Below are 17,016 nucleotides of genomic sequence, written 5' to 3'. Positions count from 1 at the left end.
ATACTGTTTACGATTTCTCAAGTAATCGATAATCCAATGTATAAAGATCTTTCGTAATATAGCAGATTACCATACGTCGTTGCTATTGGCCAATATCTGACATAGATCAAGAAGGATGTTTGGATCAGTACACAGTTTAATAAAACAGGCTCAAGTAAGCCAAACTCTGCTTTCGAATTTGTATAATAATGATGCACGTCAAGAAAAGGTCGACTATCGTCTGCTCACGCTCGGCCGCGGCCACCCGCGTAGGAACTAAATTTTGGCAACCCAGCTTATCGCTGTCGTAGTCATCGGGTCTCAATAATTTCAACTAGTTTTGAACCCTCTAACTATCGTCGCACAATGCGAACTTAGTCAGGCAACACGCACGCTTGCCAGGGCGCGCTCACTCCTGGGCGCTCCTGGTTAGACGCCTTGGCAGACATGGCTTCGTAATGAGCTATCGATAGCGCTTCAAGATGCGCTAGGTTGGATGTGGCTGCTATCCGTCGGTCAAGCTGGTGCAGGACAAAGCCGGTCCGCACAACGTAGCGTGGCCAGACAGAAGCATAAGAGCGCGAGCGCGCACTCTAGACCTATCGTGCACAAAGCAAACGCTGCAGTTGGATTTAGCTGCAGTCTGCTACGTATATAGCGTAGATACTGCGGCCGCCGCGGGGTGCCACAACGAGTCCACTGGCTGAGCGCACTGCGACTCGCTGAGGACAACCGCGTTTGGCTTACGTTAAGCGCGTCGCAGGCACCAAAATCAGATGTCGTGGGGTCTATGTGAACATCCAAAATCAAATTTGAATTGCGCGCCACTATGACGCTCAGTGGGCGGAATGTCGTGCGCATGCCCCGCTCCGTCGTAGCCTGTGCAGTGCAAAGCATTGAAGATGGAGTGGAAGCACCACGAAAGGGGTGTTTGATTGCCAATAACTCCAATTCTGCTGGACGCATTGAAGAACTTGTTGCGGCAAAGTATTGCTGGGATAGTCTGATTAACCTTCAAATGTATTTCTCGACTTCGATAAAAAGTGGTTCAGGGCCGTTTTAAACCACGACGCAGCGCCTAAGGTGCACACCGCGTGACGGAAATGCTTTTAACCTTACAAACACCCATAAATTTCGCCGTGTGGCCAGCTCTGTGCGTTGCGTATGTGCAGTATGTCGTGTCCCTATTATATCATCGTTCATCGAGGTAATTAGGAGTCTGCTAGGCCCACCCCCAGGCAGAACTCTCCATCTTTCAATAAAGAGCCCCTATATATATATATATATATATATATATATATATATATATATATATATATATATCTGTTTCTCTCTCTCTGTTGCCATCACAGCAGCCCCTTTGAAATCAAAGTTTCACACTATATTTACTAAAGGTAAATATGGCATTGCAGTCGTTTAAGCAAAATGAGAATGACGGGTAGTGCATTATTTTTCTACAATTTTGCGAAACTTCGTTGTGGCGTTGGTGCCACATTGTCACGTTTTTGAAGAGAATAGCTTTCTATCACTCATTCAACCTGTTTTCGTGTTTGGAGGTTGGCAGTCGGAAGTTGCTGGTCGGAAGTTGCAACAAAAGCGCCAATAAGGGCGCGAGCACCCACCTCGCGTGGCACGTCGCTTTCCGAACGCGGACTGTCGTCGCTCATTGAGACGCACGTGCTGTCCACCATACAACCACTAGACTTCTGCTGGTTAATGGCTCTGTTGTATTCATAATTACACATGAAACAACAAACGCTGCCTAAAGGTCCTCATTGCTTCAAATATGTTTCCTCAAGAGACCACTCTTTTAATGAAGCGAATAGCTTTCTTAAAGCGTTCGGCTATTCGCTTACCATGACATTCATTGTCGGTGGTTCCTGCCCAATTTGTTTTAGTGCTTGATTTTCAAGTTCGGCGGCGTTGTAGCCTTGGCACGTTCTTGCCATGCAGCGAAGGTGTTTTACGTTCACGAGTAATTGTTTTTTATCAAATGATTTCCACTGTATGCATTGTTCTCGGAGCATAAGAAGAGAGAGGGAGACGAAAGAGTGGAGAACGACAGAAATGTTAACCAAATCAAAAATGCAGTTCGCTGCCCTCCAATGGGAGATTGAGGATGGACATGTATAACGATTGGAAGGAAAGTGAGGGAGAGACGTAGAGCCGATACACACGATCACAGTCGTTGATCGCAAACGATCACCGCATAAAGTGTGTGTGTCGCCAAATCTTGATCGGTAACAGGGCAGCAGCATTTAACAAAAGAAACATTTTTTAAATAATGCGGGCAGCTGATTTCTGTTCTTATATTTTGAAAACATTATAATACTATAGAAATCAAACGTTATGTAAAGAATTTGCCATCATAAAGAAATAGTATCAAGAAGTATAATATAAGCAGCCAAACTGCAGCATTGTGCATCGAAGAGTCAGGCACGGTAACTAATGCGCTGTATCCAGCAATATGAGCTCAGCACAATTACTGCAGTGTTTTGCGTTCTACGCAGACTCTGACAGCAGTGGCGTCTGTGTGTGTATTTATTTTGAAAGCCAGGAAAGCGCGTATGCAACAGAAGCGGGCGACAGTATGTTAATCGCTTGAAACATTTTCTCGACATTATGACATTGTGTTGGCGTGCAATTCTTCATTGTCATACTCGTGAAAACATCATCTATGGCACAAAAGAGGCGTACTTAATAACGATGATGATCAGCCACACATGACACAATAGAGGGTGCTTACGGAGTTGGGCGGTTGGCGTGAAACAACGCAGAAAGCATCTACGGCGTCACTGCCAACATCGACATCGCAACATCACATAGTTATACTATAGTAAGCTCACAGGAATCACGGATGCCAAGTGCTCGATATGACTGTACTGCAAATGTACAGGTCAAAACTTTGGCAGATCGCGTGTCCTGTGAGAATCGGTTTAAGCGATGCTTTCATTAGGTTTGTGAAGAACTCTTTCCCCCTTTTTAACGACAAGTAGAGACCACACCAAACAAATGCACACATTTTCCTTTTGAACCGCTTCGCTCGACATAAACTTGCTGCGCTCGATCATGAGCATGCCAAGTATGACGACGAAGGACTGGCGACAATAGCATTTCGACACTGGAATCACTGCGACAAAGTGAAGACGATGGACTGCATGACTATGACGCAATGAGGACAATGGCATGGCAACTACGGGATGACTAACCATGGGATGATAACGCTGGAGTGACGACGATAGAATCTTTATATCTAAAGGTCAAATGAAATGCCACGCATCTGACAACTTCGGGCGAGTACGTGTTTCGACGTTGTCCTACTGAATGAATGGAAACAAATTACGACTGTTTTACGCAACTTCACGAGGTTTATTACACTGTGCGCAAGGCAGCCTCAACATGATAACGCACAATATCAACGAAAATAAACCTATCGCAGCAAGGTTATCTGAATCAGATATGTTGGACTATGCCAACTTATGGACTTATGCTAAAAAAACGTTAGCATAAACATTTGGCCGAACAGCTGCGAACGTTTCATAAAGCGCGAGAACATCCTCTCTGGGCTAAAGTGCGGGAGTATATACAGGAACGGGCAGCAGCTTCTGCAATGCTCTTGCGCAGGAGTTCACGCGCAATTAACACAGTCCAGAGCGAATTACTGCGACGCCCAGGCTGCTATAGTTGAAAAGGTCAATATAGGTTTTATATCGGTCAATATAGGTCAGAAGGCTTTGAACAAATATATCCTTCCTATAGACATGGGGGGTTTGGGAGTGCTGAAGTCCCTCCATGCATTTCAAACTCCGCAAGCTGCTTTATTATTCCTCACAAAATAGAATTCGCGTATACCTCAAAGATGAAAATGTCATAGCCAATTTTTCTAAACACTCTTTTTTTTCTATAATCTTACAAACTTTAGATATTATATTTATTTTTTATAAATATAAAATCTTATTTATTTTATTTTGCATATCTTACTTTCAAATATTCTATTATTCAAGGACCGCACCTTTTCCCTACACCAACCAAGAACCCTGAAACAGCTGGATTCTTGTCCATTTCCCAGTAGCAGACGTGCACGTTACGCATTACATGTAATCAATTACATGTGTTAATTACATTTTTGTAATTTTGCAATTCATCGATCATTTTTTACTCCAAAACGCTGGCTGTAATTCAATTACATTTTTCTGTAACCGATTACATGTAACCAGTGACTTTATTCCCGAGAGAAGTCCTAACCGGCGACGCAGCTTCGAGCACTTGAACGTAGAGACTACATTAGAACGCTGTCAGTCGTGCCACGCAACAGCCAAGCGGATGCGGACGTTTAGGCCAGCTCGATTCGAACCAGCTCGATACCAGTGGGCACTTTAGACTCTGGTGCCAGGAAATCACCTAGGGAGAATTTTTACGCGATTAGCATTCTTGGGCATTCCACGCAGTTTCCGCTGGCGCCTTAACGTTCCCTAACCGTTTTCCCGCAAGCGTGCGTCACTTGGTAGTCCATGGTCGAATGGGCAGCGCATCGGGTTGCCGTGCTGACAGAACAAGCTTTGAAACCAACCATCGGATCAACTTGGGTCACTGGGTGTGTGGCAATGGGTGTGTGCCGCTGTTCAATGAACATCTTTAATGACGGCTTGGCAACTGGCAACAGTATGCAACTGCTTATGTGCCGAACTTGAATAAACTTCCCTGACGTGAACTTGTGTCAGTAGATTTGGGCCGCTATTCAATGAACTTTTCGACGCCAACTTGGTTCACTCGGCATCTGCATTTCTTATGTGAACCTCTTGGTTGCCAACTTGGGTCGCTGGCTATGTGCTTCTTCAATGACAAGAAAAAGCCTTTAAAACGTCCCCGATGTTGGGTGGAACCGAAGTCGCGTCGTATACATTCCGATAATCTTCTTTGAATATGTATTCACGCCCGCGCCACGCATGCACTTCCTGGCGATACCGCTAGATGGCACGGCATGTCGAAAGAAGAAGCGCGAAAGGAGCTGCAGGCTGCAATCACGCCTCAAACGTGATGCATTTCGGTGGTGGTTCTACCAGCGAGTTTTTAGTTTCGCTACTTCTGCCTTCACAAGAACATGAGTGAAGACAACTAACGAAAATTTTCGAAAGGTTTTGTTAGTGAAGCTGGACAACGTCTGAAGGACTGCAGAGGGCGCACTGAAAGGGCCAGGGCAGTTCATTCTATTTGCTACATTTAAGCAACGTTAATAAAGGTTGGGAGGAAAGTAATGTAAAAGTAAGAGATAACATTTTAGTAATTATGAAATTACTTTCGTGGTACAGTAATTTGTCAGAATAATCAATTACTTTATTCACTTTATTGAAAGAAGTAATTTTAATAGCTTACTTTTATTCTCTAACGTATTCTCTAATGTGTGCCAAGCTGTGCATGAGCGCAATTATTTGGGAAAAGACAAGCAAGCAAAAATAAACTGTTGGTCTTCATTGTGCGAGAATGCTGCTGTTACAGTAAACGAGTTCAGAGCCGAATGAATCGTCAAAGTCTGCAGTCTTTATCATTCAGTGTTCATGCCTAATGATATAAATGGCTTTTTCAGGTGATTCGACTAACGATCCGCTATATAGTACATAACTACGAAATCAAGCAACCGACTTATCCTTTGAGGACTTGTGATCAACTCTTGCTCCTGCCAGCGCTTCAGAAACGTTCGCGAAAAGTCGCTTGATCACAGAACAGCAGAAAAAGTGTGTGTACGGGTTTCTTATTGTAGGCACTATTGATGCGCCATTCACACCCGCGTCGAATGAAGCAAATGTGCGATATATTTCTCGATTAACTTTGCACTTGGGCGAGGCAACGGACATACGCAACGTCGTAGGCATGGTTCGCGGTTTAAGCCTGTTGCTATAATAGAACACATGTAATGAGAGATCTAATTACGAAGACACACAGAGAGAAAGCGGAAAAGAAATGTGATTCCTGACCTCTTTTGATCACGCCAAGACGGATCCGTTAAGCGGTGTTGCTGAAAGCCACCGCCAAAACTGCTGACTTCATCCGGCGTCGCTGTGTGCCAGGCACCTCCCTTTTCCTCAAGCGTTATCGTAGAATTGCACGCACAAACGCGATCAATCTCGTACGAGGCATTATTCCGTCTGGATCTCGGCACAAGTACAGCGCATCAACCTTTGTCAGCGTAAGTACACCGTCTTCTTAGCGAGACAAAAACAACGCCTAGGAACACCAACAAACGCGCCTGTTGTGTGGATGGCGTGCAGGCAGGACACGTTCGCGTCAGCCGTCTGCAATCAGTTCCGCTTTTTTCCAGTCGGGCGCCTTAGATAAGCCGTGAAAGGCTGTGCAGCGCCGCCGAAGAGATATCGACGCTAGCAAGAGCGAAGTGTCAACCGCAGCCGTATCTCGTGCGCAAAAGACGCGTTTGTGTAACAATATATAGCTGCAATTAAGTATAGGAGCTGTACAGGCATCCGAAACCGATACGTGACGGAAGATTTCTTATATGAAGGAGAATTCAGCGCTTTTGAGCACTGAGATGCAATGTATAGTGAGCTCAACACAAACGACTTTACCTGCATCGGGCTTTAGAAGCCACAAATTTCATTAATTGTGAATAATAGCGTAAACTTCATTGTAGCCGTGTGCGCTCTGGCGGATCGCGTCCGAGGACAAAACGACGCGTAGACCAACAATAAGAAAAAGTGAGCCGATCCTGGTGACAGTGCAGAAACTGTTCAAGCGCAATGGCGCATACTCCTGCGGGCTCGGGGACCTGTAACGCGCCCTTGAACTATCCGTGTCACACGTGGGACCCAAAAAAACAAAAAAATGTCACAGTTTCGCCCTAAGGGCGAAGCAATGAATGCGATAGCAACACAGCAATGTCATACGAAGTAAGGTGAGCGGCTTTGGTAGCAATATGAATTGTAGTAAACATGAGCTGATTAAGTAAGCAGGTATGCTGCGGCGTAAGTAGACCGACATGAAGAGAGACTCGATGACCGCGAGAAGGCGCGTGTGAAACGGTGGTGTTGATGAGAAGCGCTGCCCGTGGGCAGCGCGTGCGAAGGGACACACCTGTAGCGCTGCACTGCCGATCCGGGCAGCATTGCATGTGTAGCGTGCGTTGGAAAATGTGGCCCGACTATTACTAACTGTGGTGTGAGCGCGCACAAACAAACAAGAATGGAATGACTGCAGACAACGACTGTCAAAACGCTGGCAGCAAGCTGCGGCGGCGAAGGTACGTGCGGTCTATCGCTTCAACGAAAACTGAGCGGCGAATGCACAGCGCATAAAGGTGAGAGCCGTGTGGAGATAAGAGACGGTGCGAGCGAGCGACGAGCGCGGTTGTTGGCAGAGTAGAAATGCGCCCCCCCCCCCCCCCCCCCGCTCCCTCCGGCGCTCGCTTCCCGCTTCCTTGCTTGCGCGTGGAAGATTGAGTGCGTTCGCTCTCCGTGACAGCGTGCGTCCCCGCACGCTTCCGCTCGGGCATACGGCGCGCGGCGAAGATTTTATCTTCTTCGGCGACGGCGACGACGACGGCGACGACGACGACGACGACGGTGACGGCAGAAATCCGGTGGAAGTGTCCATATAATTGCTATCGCAATAAAACAATGCGCCGGAGCGATGAATGCCGTTGCCCTAACGCTAATCTATGACTATGCGTGTCGAAACGTCAGTGAGAAAACGTAATCGCCTACCAACCAATAGCTGTGTCTCATTCTCTCTTGACATAGCCATCTCCCTAGTGACGTTAAAAAAAGAATTATGGGGTTGTACGTGCCATAACTACGATCTGATTATGAGGCATGCCGTTGTGTGGGACTCTGGAATAATTTGGACCACCTGGGGTTCTTTAACATGCAAATAAATCTAAGTACACGGGTGCTTTCACATTTCGCCCCCATCGAAATGCGGCCGCCGTGGCAGGGACTTGATCCCGCCACCTCGTGCTTCGCAGCCCCCTAGCGACGTCATCAGTGGCCCCTTGGACTCGGTATAGGTAAGACTCGTGTCTCTTGCTCCGAAGAGGAAGAGCGCGCCTTCAAGGAGCGCCGGCGCGCTCAACAGCGCGAATGGATGCGAAAGCGATGAGAAGCCGAACACGCAGCAGCCCAACGTGCAGCGGCCAATGGTGCAGGGTGGCGTGAATATAGTCGCCTAAACTCGCTTTCACTGGCACATAAAGCATACGGCGCGCGGTGACGCAACGAAGTTATGTGTTGCGTCTTCTCAACCATTTAACAAAACCACCAACATGAAAAAGGTGTCAATATAATCAAACAAGACCAACAGCTTCTCTGGTCTTCCATCTTCACATAGAGGTGGAAGTATTCCGAACTTTTTTTTTTTTAGTGTAGGACTGCTTCCATAGGAGGGCGCTTAGTTCGTTCCTCATTTATATAAAAAAAGGTGCGTGTGCGTGTGTGTGTGCGTGTGCGTGTGTGTGTGTGTGTGTGTGTGTGTGTGTGTGTGTGTGTGTGTGTGTGTGTGTGTGTGTGTGTGTGTGTGTGTGTGTGTGTGTGTGTGTGTGTGTGTGTGTGTGTGTGTGTGTGTGTGTGTGTGTGTGTGTGTGTGTGTGTGTGTGTGTGTGTGTGTGTGTGTGTGTGTGTGTGTGTGTGTGTGTGTGTGTGTGTGTGTGTGTGTGTGGAACTGCACAGAATGTTGATCGATCACCAGGCATGCGGGCACTATAATTATGATACGTGAAAGCGGTTCACATCCCTATTGCCAGGCCTTCGTAGCAGCACGCGGCAACGGCAAGATTAAGTAGCACGCCGAATTGACAGGGCACAAGGAATGCGACGTCTCCTATATTCCCGGTGATTTCCCTTCCGTTTAACGAGGCGCTCTTAACAACTTCCCCAACAAACCACTGTGGCGTAAGCTATGGGTGAAAGCAGGCCTTGAAAGAACCCTGTCAATGACAAAACCTGCCAGAACCATAGAGGTTAGTAGAGGGAATTGTGGTGCTAGTAGTGCAAGTATTAATTGCAAGTATGGCCGTTCCGTCAGTATGGAAATGGTGGGCTGCACATGGATTGGGCAGAACCTCGTTCTTACGGCTTCAAATTATTTGTGAATTTGCAAATTGATCAGTATCAACGAATTGAATATTGCTTTATAAATGCAGCAATTCACAACGCTCACGTACATGAGTGGGAATACAAATATAACTATAGAACCTATTAATGCTAAAAACTTTGGAAATATAAAGTATAATAAAAAAGTAGACAGTCACTTTAGCACACGCTGAAGAGGCTGAAGGTGAAAGCCCGCGCGATCACGAGACATTCATAAAATTACTTGACATTCTCGTTCGCGTGCGTTGTTACGTCCTATTACTTGTTTTCTCCCACCAAACTTTGTGGGTTTGAGTGCTTTCATTAACTATACCTTAATTAACTTCGCCCTAATTAACCACAAATGTCGTGGTTTCGACTTCTACGAAATTTCGAGGGTTCGACTCCGGCCAAATTCGTGGGTTCGAGTGCCTTAATTAACGCTATCTTAATTGACTGTGCTATAATTAACTTTGCCTTAATTAACACCAAAGGTCGTGGGTTCGACATCAATGGTGGCACCATCAATTTTGGTGCCATCAATATTGGTGCCATTAAATTTTCAAGACGGTCTAATTTTTGACCCATGAGCCAGCTGAGGCCTTCGCTTTAATAATGTCCCAAGAACGTTTTAAGCCACAAGCGCGAAGTTTAAATTAGTCTGTTCGTGTAATTTAACATTATTGACATGGCGGCGAAACTATAGTATCTAGCCGCCGTAGCGAAACGATTGTAATGCCTGAGTTCCCGGCTTATATTATTTTCTAGGGAACTCTAAGGCAAAGCAACCCTTCAACTAGAGAAAGAGCGTTGCATGTAGGCTCCCTACCGTCAACTAAAGTCCCTATATAAGAAAAGTACCGCCATCTACTCTTTCCTCCGCCGCCTCCTCTCCTAAAGCGCTTGCTTTTTTCTTTACTTTTTGCTTGCGAAAGCCAAGTCGACGGGACAGAGGAAGAGAAAGAAGTGCTCAGGGCTCACCGGTGCTCTGGGCCTCTCGCTATTATGGAGTCTTTTACGGTTCTGCCAGTTTCGTCAACGTATTCTCATCAAGAATGAGCAGGAAGACGCTCGCACGACCACCTGAACAAGGTCAGCCGTCTACTTCATCGCTCATGTTTAGGCAACGTGACTTTGGCAGCTCGGACCAGCTCCATTCCCGGGAGAGCTCAACGCCCGAAGCCATGGACTCCGACAACGAATACACCGTAGTCATGGGCCGTCGTATGAAGAAGAGGATGCGCCAGATGTCAAGTGAGCAGACATCATCTAACGAGAGGGAGCAGCAGTCTTTCATGGTCTCTTACGTGCCGCTTACGGCGTCGCACAACCTGAACTCCTTAAGTAGGCAGTTTTTATATGAATATTTTGAAAGTGTGGCCCCTGGTCAAGTCAACGAAATCCGGATCAACTCTCGAAAAAACATCCTGACGGTAGATGCCAAGAGTTCAACTATAATAGAGAAGTTAATGACTATACCAACATTAGGCGGAATTCCCGTCCGTTCCTTTTTTACTTACGGGAAGGAGTCAACGACTGGTGTAATTTCTGATATCGACCTTGACATCAAGAATGTTGACCTCAGGAAATTACTGAGTTCATCGGTGCAGATTCTTGAGATTCACCGCTTGGGGAACTCCCGGTGCATCAAACTAGTATTTGCTTCGTCAACTTTGCCAATGACTGTCAAAGTGGGGTACGTGATACACCACGTCCGACCATTCGTCCCGAGGCCACTGCAGTGTCGGAAATGTCTCAAGATTGGTCACGTAAGCGCTGTGTGCAGAAATCAAGTGACCTGCCAGCGTTGCGGTGGGCAACATAATACCGCCGACTGTGATGCACCTTCATTGAAATGTCCCAACTGTCCTGGCTCTCACGAAGCAACGTCGAAGGATTGCCCGAAAATGCAGCAGGAAGTTCGTATTCTCCGGAAAATGGCAAAAAACAAGTCTTCCCATAGACAGGCTGCTCAATCTGTTCGCCGAGACAGACAACGCTCGCATAAGAAGCGCCATCCAATGACTTCAGGAGAACTGGATTGTGGGCCGCAGGGGCCTCGACAACCCCTGCCTTTGCCGGCATCGAGGAAGGTAACCGCGCCTACAGCAAATTCAGGATCTCCGAGAGCACAGGGCGCACATTCGTCGCCCCTGGGTGGCACAGACACGGAGTGGCCTTCACTACCCAGTAGATCCACGCCCACGATACCATGCCGTAGTGTTCTTCTAAGTCAAGAAGTGGATTATAGGGCTAGTAAAGCCGCTAACCCTATAGGCAAGCAAGGAGCTGAAAAGACTGACCAAGAAAGTGTTGAAAAAATGCTGAAACGCCTGCTAGAATCAATGCGCGTGATTCTCTGTGGTCTCCAGACTCCGGCCGCTAAAAGCGCCGTGCATGTCCTCGCCGTACTGGAGCAGCTGATCGCTGCTCTTTACATAATTTAATTACCTTGCTTGGCACCTGTGGTGCTCACGCATGAGAAGCCCATACACAAGCTTCTTCGCGGCGAGTTTTTGTGAACTTTCAATTGTATTCGTGACTCCGTCCATGCTCTGGAAGGTAGATGACACTTTTGAAGGACCTTTTTGGACTTTGTTGATAGCCATTAGGATGCTGAACTTGCCTTTACCGTTGTACATCCTTCTTCTATGTCATCATCACCCCTCATCCAGCCTTTATGTCCCCGTTCCCCCCTCCCCCTGTGCAGAGTAGCAGGCTAGAGCATGCTAGCTCAGGCCGACCTCTCTGCCTTCCTTCAAATAAATTATCTCTCTCTCTCTCCCCAAGTCGACGGTGGCGCACCTAGAAAGTCCACGTTGAAGCTTTCAGGCCGGGCGCACGCCGCCGCCGCCGCCGGCGACTGCGGCTGCGCAGAGGACTTTCAACATGGCTCTGAGGCGGAAAAAAAAAAATATAAAGAAGTGAAAAGCGCGCGCTATCATCGTCCAATCGGAGATACAGGAGAGAGAGAAGTGGCGTTTGTCAAAGGGTGGCGGTACTTTTCTATAGGGATTTTACCGTCAACAAGTACGTCCTGCCATCTGTAGTGCTCTTTCCGCAGCTTAACTCTTCCCTGCATGTCCTCCGAAATTGTCGTCACGCGAAGGGGACTCCATAGATGGGGGACTTCAAACTCGGGTTCTGTTTTTAGTCCTCATGTAATTACAAAGAAACTTTCCTAGCGGGAAAGTAGCGCTGCAATCTTTCATGCAAAATGTCATTCAACTGCTGCATAAATCTTAAATTCCTATTATAAAAATCGTGTAGGGATAATTAGCTCATAAAATTCGATCTGGGAGCACTCGCACTGTTCACTTCGGCTAAGTTTCGTTCTATTGGCATCGCGCTACTTAACATCAATGTACAGTAAGTGCATGTAAATGAGGTGACTATAGAATTTTTCGTTGTGCAAGGGAACAGTACTTAACAAAACATTGTGATTCCTTCACATTTTAGAGAGTTTTAGATTTGGCGCACCCACAGCACCACGCCCTGCTTGCGTTCTTTTTGTACCCATATTGCTTTCTCTTGCATACATGTTTTAATTCTTTTGTAAACCCAGTGGTTTGCGTCGCCAAACTTTGGGAGCGCAAAATCTAAAACTCGCTTTCAACTACGCGCTGTTAAAAAAAAAGAGAACTTGAACAATTCGTCGAAGCTAGGGAGGATTCCCACTAAATACCTACACAAAAGTATTGGAGCCGCAGATCCACCGAAGAAAACTAGTATGACCCCTACAGCACACAGTTCCACCGATAGTGCTACCAGCGAGAATCCAGAGCACTGCAGCAACGTAGTAGACATATCACAAAGTTTAAATCCCGATGAAATTGATCTCCTCAAACTTCGTCTAACGTTTCGTCCCACGAACAACGCAGTAAATGAGTATGAACTCCACAAAGATATAACAGAGTTTTCAAGACGCATCCCCATCAAGGAATGCTTTTTCGATAGGCTCGACGTAGGAACACATGATAAAGACTCTCTGAAACCTACGGACACCGGAAGCCGAACAGTGCCCAGACCTCGATCTCTACATAAAATTGTATTCCGGCTTGACGATGTCTTTTACCATGAAGTATTAGCGAAACTATCATTGTTTACGTTAACTCCCTCAGCAATTTGGCCAGTATGGACGCCTTTCTTACTGTTTTAGTTTTTATTAGTTATTACAGTTAGCACGAATCAAGTCGTAGGCTCGGTTACAGCGGTGAAACAAATTTTATGCGTAAGCGTAATTTGACCCATTGAGCCGAATTCAGCTCCACTAAAGTGAAACCTGGGTAGGTGCGAAGCATGCAATGATGCACCGCTAATGGGCTCATACTGCCTTAAGCAATGGCTCATAACCCGTAAACACGGCCTCCCCATTACGACGACAGAAGAGAAGTGAAATTCTACGCTAGAATGATGAGCAGCAACGCAGCCAGCTGTGGAAGACGACGACAAACGCGGGAGCAGTGGCACGGGCGCGTGCCGAGCGCGAGCACGAGCCGCTTGCTTTGCCGTGGCGACGACGACTGGAGACGCCGACATTACTGTGACGACGACGACAGGAGACGCCGACAGCCCGAGTGCATAAGGTGCTTCGCTAAAGAAAAAAGTGTGAACGGCATCTATTTTTTTTTTTTTTTTTTTTTGCGCAAGAACGGACTGCCGCAGCGCTGCATCGACAAGCTCCAAACGTATACTCTCGGTTTCAGCTAGTTGGTGGGTCATATATTCAAAATAAGTTTTCGGCACCCGTCCTACACACACAATATGATAGGCTTCAGGGCAAGACAGTCAACGCAGAATGCCATGAAGCTGATCAAATATCAAGTCATTGACCGTAACACGAGGGACACGAGAGCTATACTTGGATTAGACCTGGAGAAGGCCTTTGATAGCGTCTTGCACTCCTTTGTCTTGAGCCAGATATCTAGCCGCGGGTTGGGCAAGTACTTCTACGACTACACACGATCATTCCTTGCGGACAGAGAAGCCACTCTCAGGGCGGGAGACGTCGTTTCGGACTCGGTTAGGCTGGGTTTCAGAGAGACGTCACAGGAGTGTGTCATTTCCTCGACGCTATTTAACCTGACCATGATCGGTCTGTCGAGGAGACTCTCCGAAGTCAATGGTATTAATCACACAATATATGCAGACGACGTCACCATTTGGTGTACCAGAGGCAGTGACGGACGGGTGGAGGCTGCGTTGCAGGAAGCCATGGAGATCACGGAGTAATATCTTAAGCTGACCGGCCTTCGGTGTTCCCCTCGGAAATCAGAACTGCTTATTTACAGGCCAAGGCGAAGAGGGCCCAAACCAAAGGGTTGGAAGCCTGTAGAGGACGTCGACATCACTCTACGGACAAGTGAGGACGGTGTCATCCCCAGGGAGGATTCCCTCCGGGTCCTAGGTATGGCGATCTAATCGAACGGCTCCAATAACCTGATGTTGTCTAAACTAGCCAAGAAAACGGACAATGCCATCAGACTCATACGGAGAGTTGCCAACCGGCAGCAGGGTCTTGGAGAGGACAATCTTGTGAGACTGGCGCACGCCTTTGTGATGTGTCATTTTACCTACGTGGCGCCCATGCACAATTGGCAAAGGTCGGAGAGGGACAAGCTCAACACGTTGATCAGGAAGACTATCAAGAGGGCCCTTGGACTCCCCATTTACACAAACTCGGAGACACTGATGTGTCTCGGCATGCACAACACGTTGGAAGAGATCGCGTAACCGCAGGAGAGGGCGCAGTACACCAGGCTGTCCACCACCCAAGCGGGTAGGAGCATCCTGCAGGAGCTGGGGGTTCCTCCGGCGGAAATCAAGTCCCGCTTCTGCGGTCTCCCTCGGGAACAGCGGGAACGCATTGTCGTTGCTCCAATTCCACGCAACGTTGATCCTGAACACAAAGTGGGACGGAGACGAGCTAGGGCCAAGGCTCTCCTGGACAAGGCTCTGGACCAGGCTCGGGATTGCTCTTTTGTTGATGCTGCCCGATACCCCGACGGGCGGCGTTCGTAGCGGTGGGCATCGATCACGATGGGAAAATCACGAAGTCTGCGACTATTCGAATGAAGTCGGCCGAGGTAGTGCAGCAGGTGGCCATAGCCCTGACCCTACTGAACGACAGAAGGACCACGATCTACTGCGACTCGCGGACGGCTGTCCGAGCTTTCGCCAAGGGCACGGTTTCGGAGCAGGTCCTGCGCATTCTGCGGGACAAGGACATCAAGTCGCACACGATCATCTGGTTCCCCGCACACAGGGGGCAGATCGAGGGCGCTCCGCCCAACCTCAACGAGTCGGCCCCCAGGGCTGCGCGAGGAGTCGTTCACTGCGTAGCTACCGAGTGGCGCGGCGCTGAGGTTATGGACAATCGGGACCCTCCCTCCTCATATAACGAACTTACCAAACATTTTTACATGGTACGGAGACGATATCCTCCGCCACATAGGAAACTAGGCTGACCACAAGCGTTGACACTCAGATTACTCCAGGTCGGGTCATACCCTAACCCCGCACTGTTACACTGAATCTATCCAGAGATACAATCGACCAATGTTTGCGAGCTATGCTCAGACCTAGCTGACTTGGAACATATGCTCTGGCGGTGCCCCATGTTACGCGACGGCGACGATGTCACGTCGTCCAAATGGGAAGCTGCCCTAAGCAGCCCCGACCTTGAAGCACAGCTATGGGCTGTCCATCGGGCCCGCGACGCAGCAGAGAGGTTCGGCCTTTCTGTACCGACGTGGGAGCGGCCTGCTACGTGCTGACGCGCGTTCCGAGGGACCGTAATAAAATTTTATCATACCATACCCGTCCTTTCGTTGTTTTCTATGTGCTCGCCTAGCTTGCGCCGTAAATTTCTTTGAGTTGGATGGATTGTCCTGCGATCTTGAATCCGGAAAAATGTGACTACATTTGGCAATGGCTTTTCAGGCGCTTGGATGACTAAACCAAGATAGGCTATATGGTTTATATGCACTACTTTCATTGTCACGATTAGGCAGACTTTGTCGTAAAAACAAGGTAAAAATAAAAAGAACGCGACCGCGGCATTTTCCACATTCTTTGCACCATCAACTAATACCCGCCGCGGTAGCACTTTGGCTATGGAGTTGCGCTGCTTAGAACGAGCTGACATGTTCGATCCCAGCCGCCGCGGCCACATTACATTGTGGGCGGAATGCAGCAGACTGGTGCACCGCGCAATGGGCCCACGTTAAACAGCCGCAGGTGGTCAAAATTCGGAGCCCTCCATAACGGCGTTCCCCATAACTGGCGGCCGGAAGTTTAGGCACTAAAAATGCAGTTTTAGCTGCTTATAACAGGCACTAAAGCTGTCATTGAAGGCGCCAAATACTGTCTTTTAGGCATACATAGGCTCAATGAACAAGACCTTTCACTGTGCAATTAAGGATAAATAATCAAAGATACATTGACCACAAAACACCTGTTTTGTGAAATGTGTCTTATTTTTCTCAATAAAACGAAAATCAAGCAATTTGCGCAGGTTACAAGATTTATCTGAAACTCAGTGCGACTATAAACACCACGAGAAAAGTTGTGAAAGCAGTAAAAAACAAACATCACCTCAAGAGTTCCGGCTTTCATGCGGCGCCTTTTATCACCGAATATTACTTTGCATGCACAAAAGGAACACTCAATGTTCAGCGAAGCTAGCGGCACATATTTACACTTCAGGACATTCTATGATCCAACGCCCTGTTGAATTACCGGATGATTGCCTGTCAGTACACTTTGACCGTTCTTTAAGTACAGAAAACCCCGATTTTTTGTGCGAGACAGATTGAAGTCGCTCTATCAGCGACTGGTCCATTGTGGATCCCTGGTGATCATTTCCAGAACATTCGAAATTATCTCCACATTCCGGCTCCGTGTAATGCAGAAACCAAGTAATGCTCATGCCGGACATGTTGTTAGCGAATTCGATTGAACA

General features: G+C 47.6%; 1 protein-coding gene across 2 annotated transcripts in view; it reads right to left on the bottom strand.

Moving 5' to 3' along the window:
* LOC119446130 (E3 ubiquitin-protein ligase mind-bomb-like) overlaps positions 1-6,260 on the bottom strand; it is a 38,648-nt gene extending 32,388 nt beyond the window's left edge. For both annotated transcript variants that reach the window (XM_049663930.1, XM_049663931.1), the window contains exon 1: positions 5,952-6,260. The gene's annotated coding sequence lies outside the window, so the exon portion shown is untranslated. The remainder of the gene's footprint in view (positions 1-5,951) is intronic.
* Between the last annotated feature and the right edge of the window lie 10,756 nt (positions 6,261-17,016).

The sequence above is a fragment of the Dermacentor silvarum genome, chromosome 3 (assembly GCF_013339745.2).
Source record: "Dermacentor silvarum isolate Dsil-2018 chromosome 3, BIME_Dsil_1.4, whole genome shotgun sequence".
NCBI lineage: Eukaryota > Metazoa > Arthropoda > Arachnida > Ixodida > Ixodidae > Dermacentor > Dermacentor silvarum.
The sequence above is the reverse complement of the archived record's forward strand: the minus strand, read 5'-3'. Positions and strand labels throughout refer to the sequence as shown.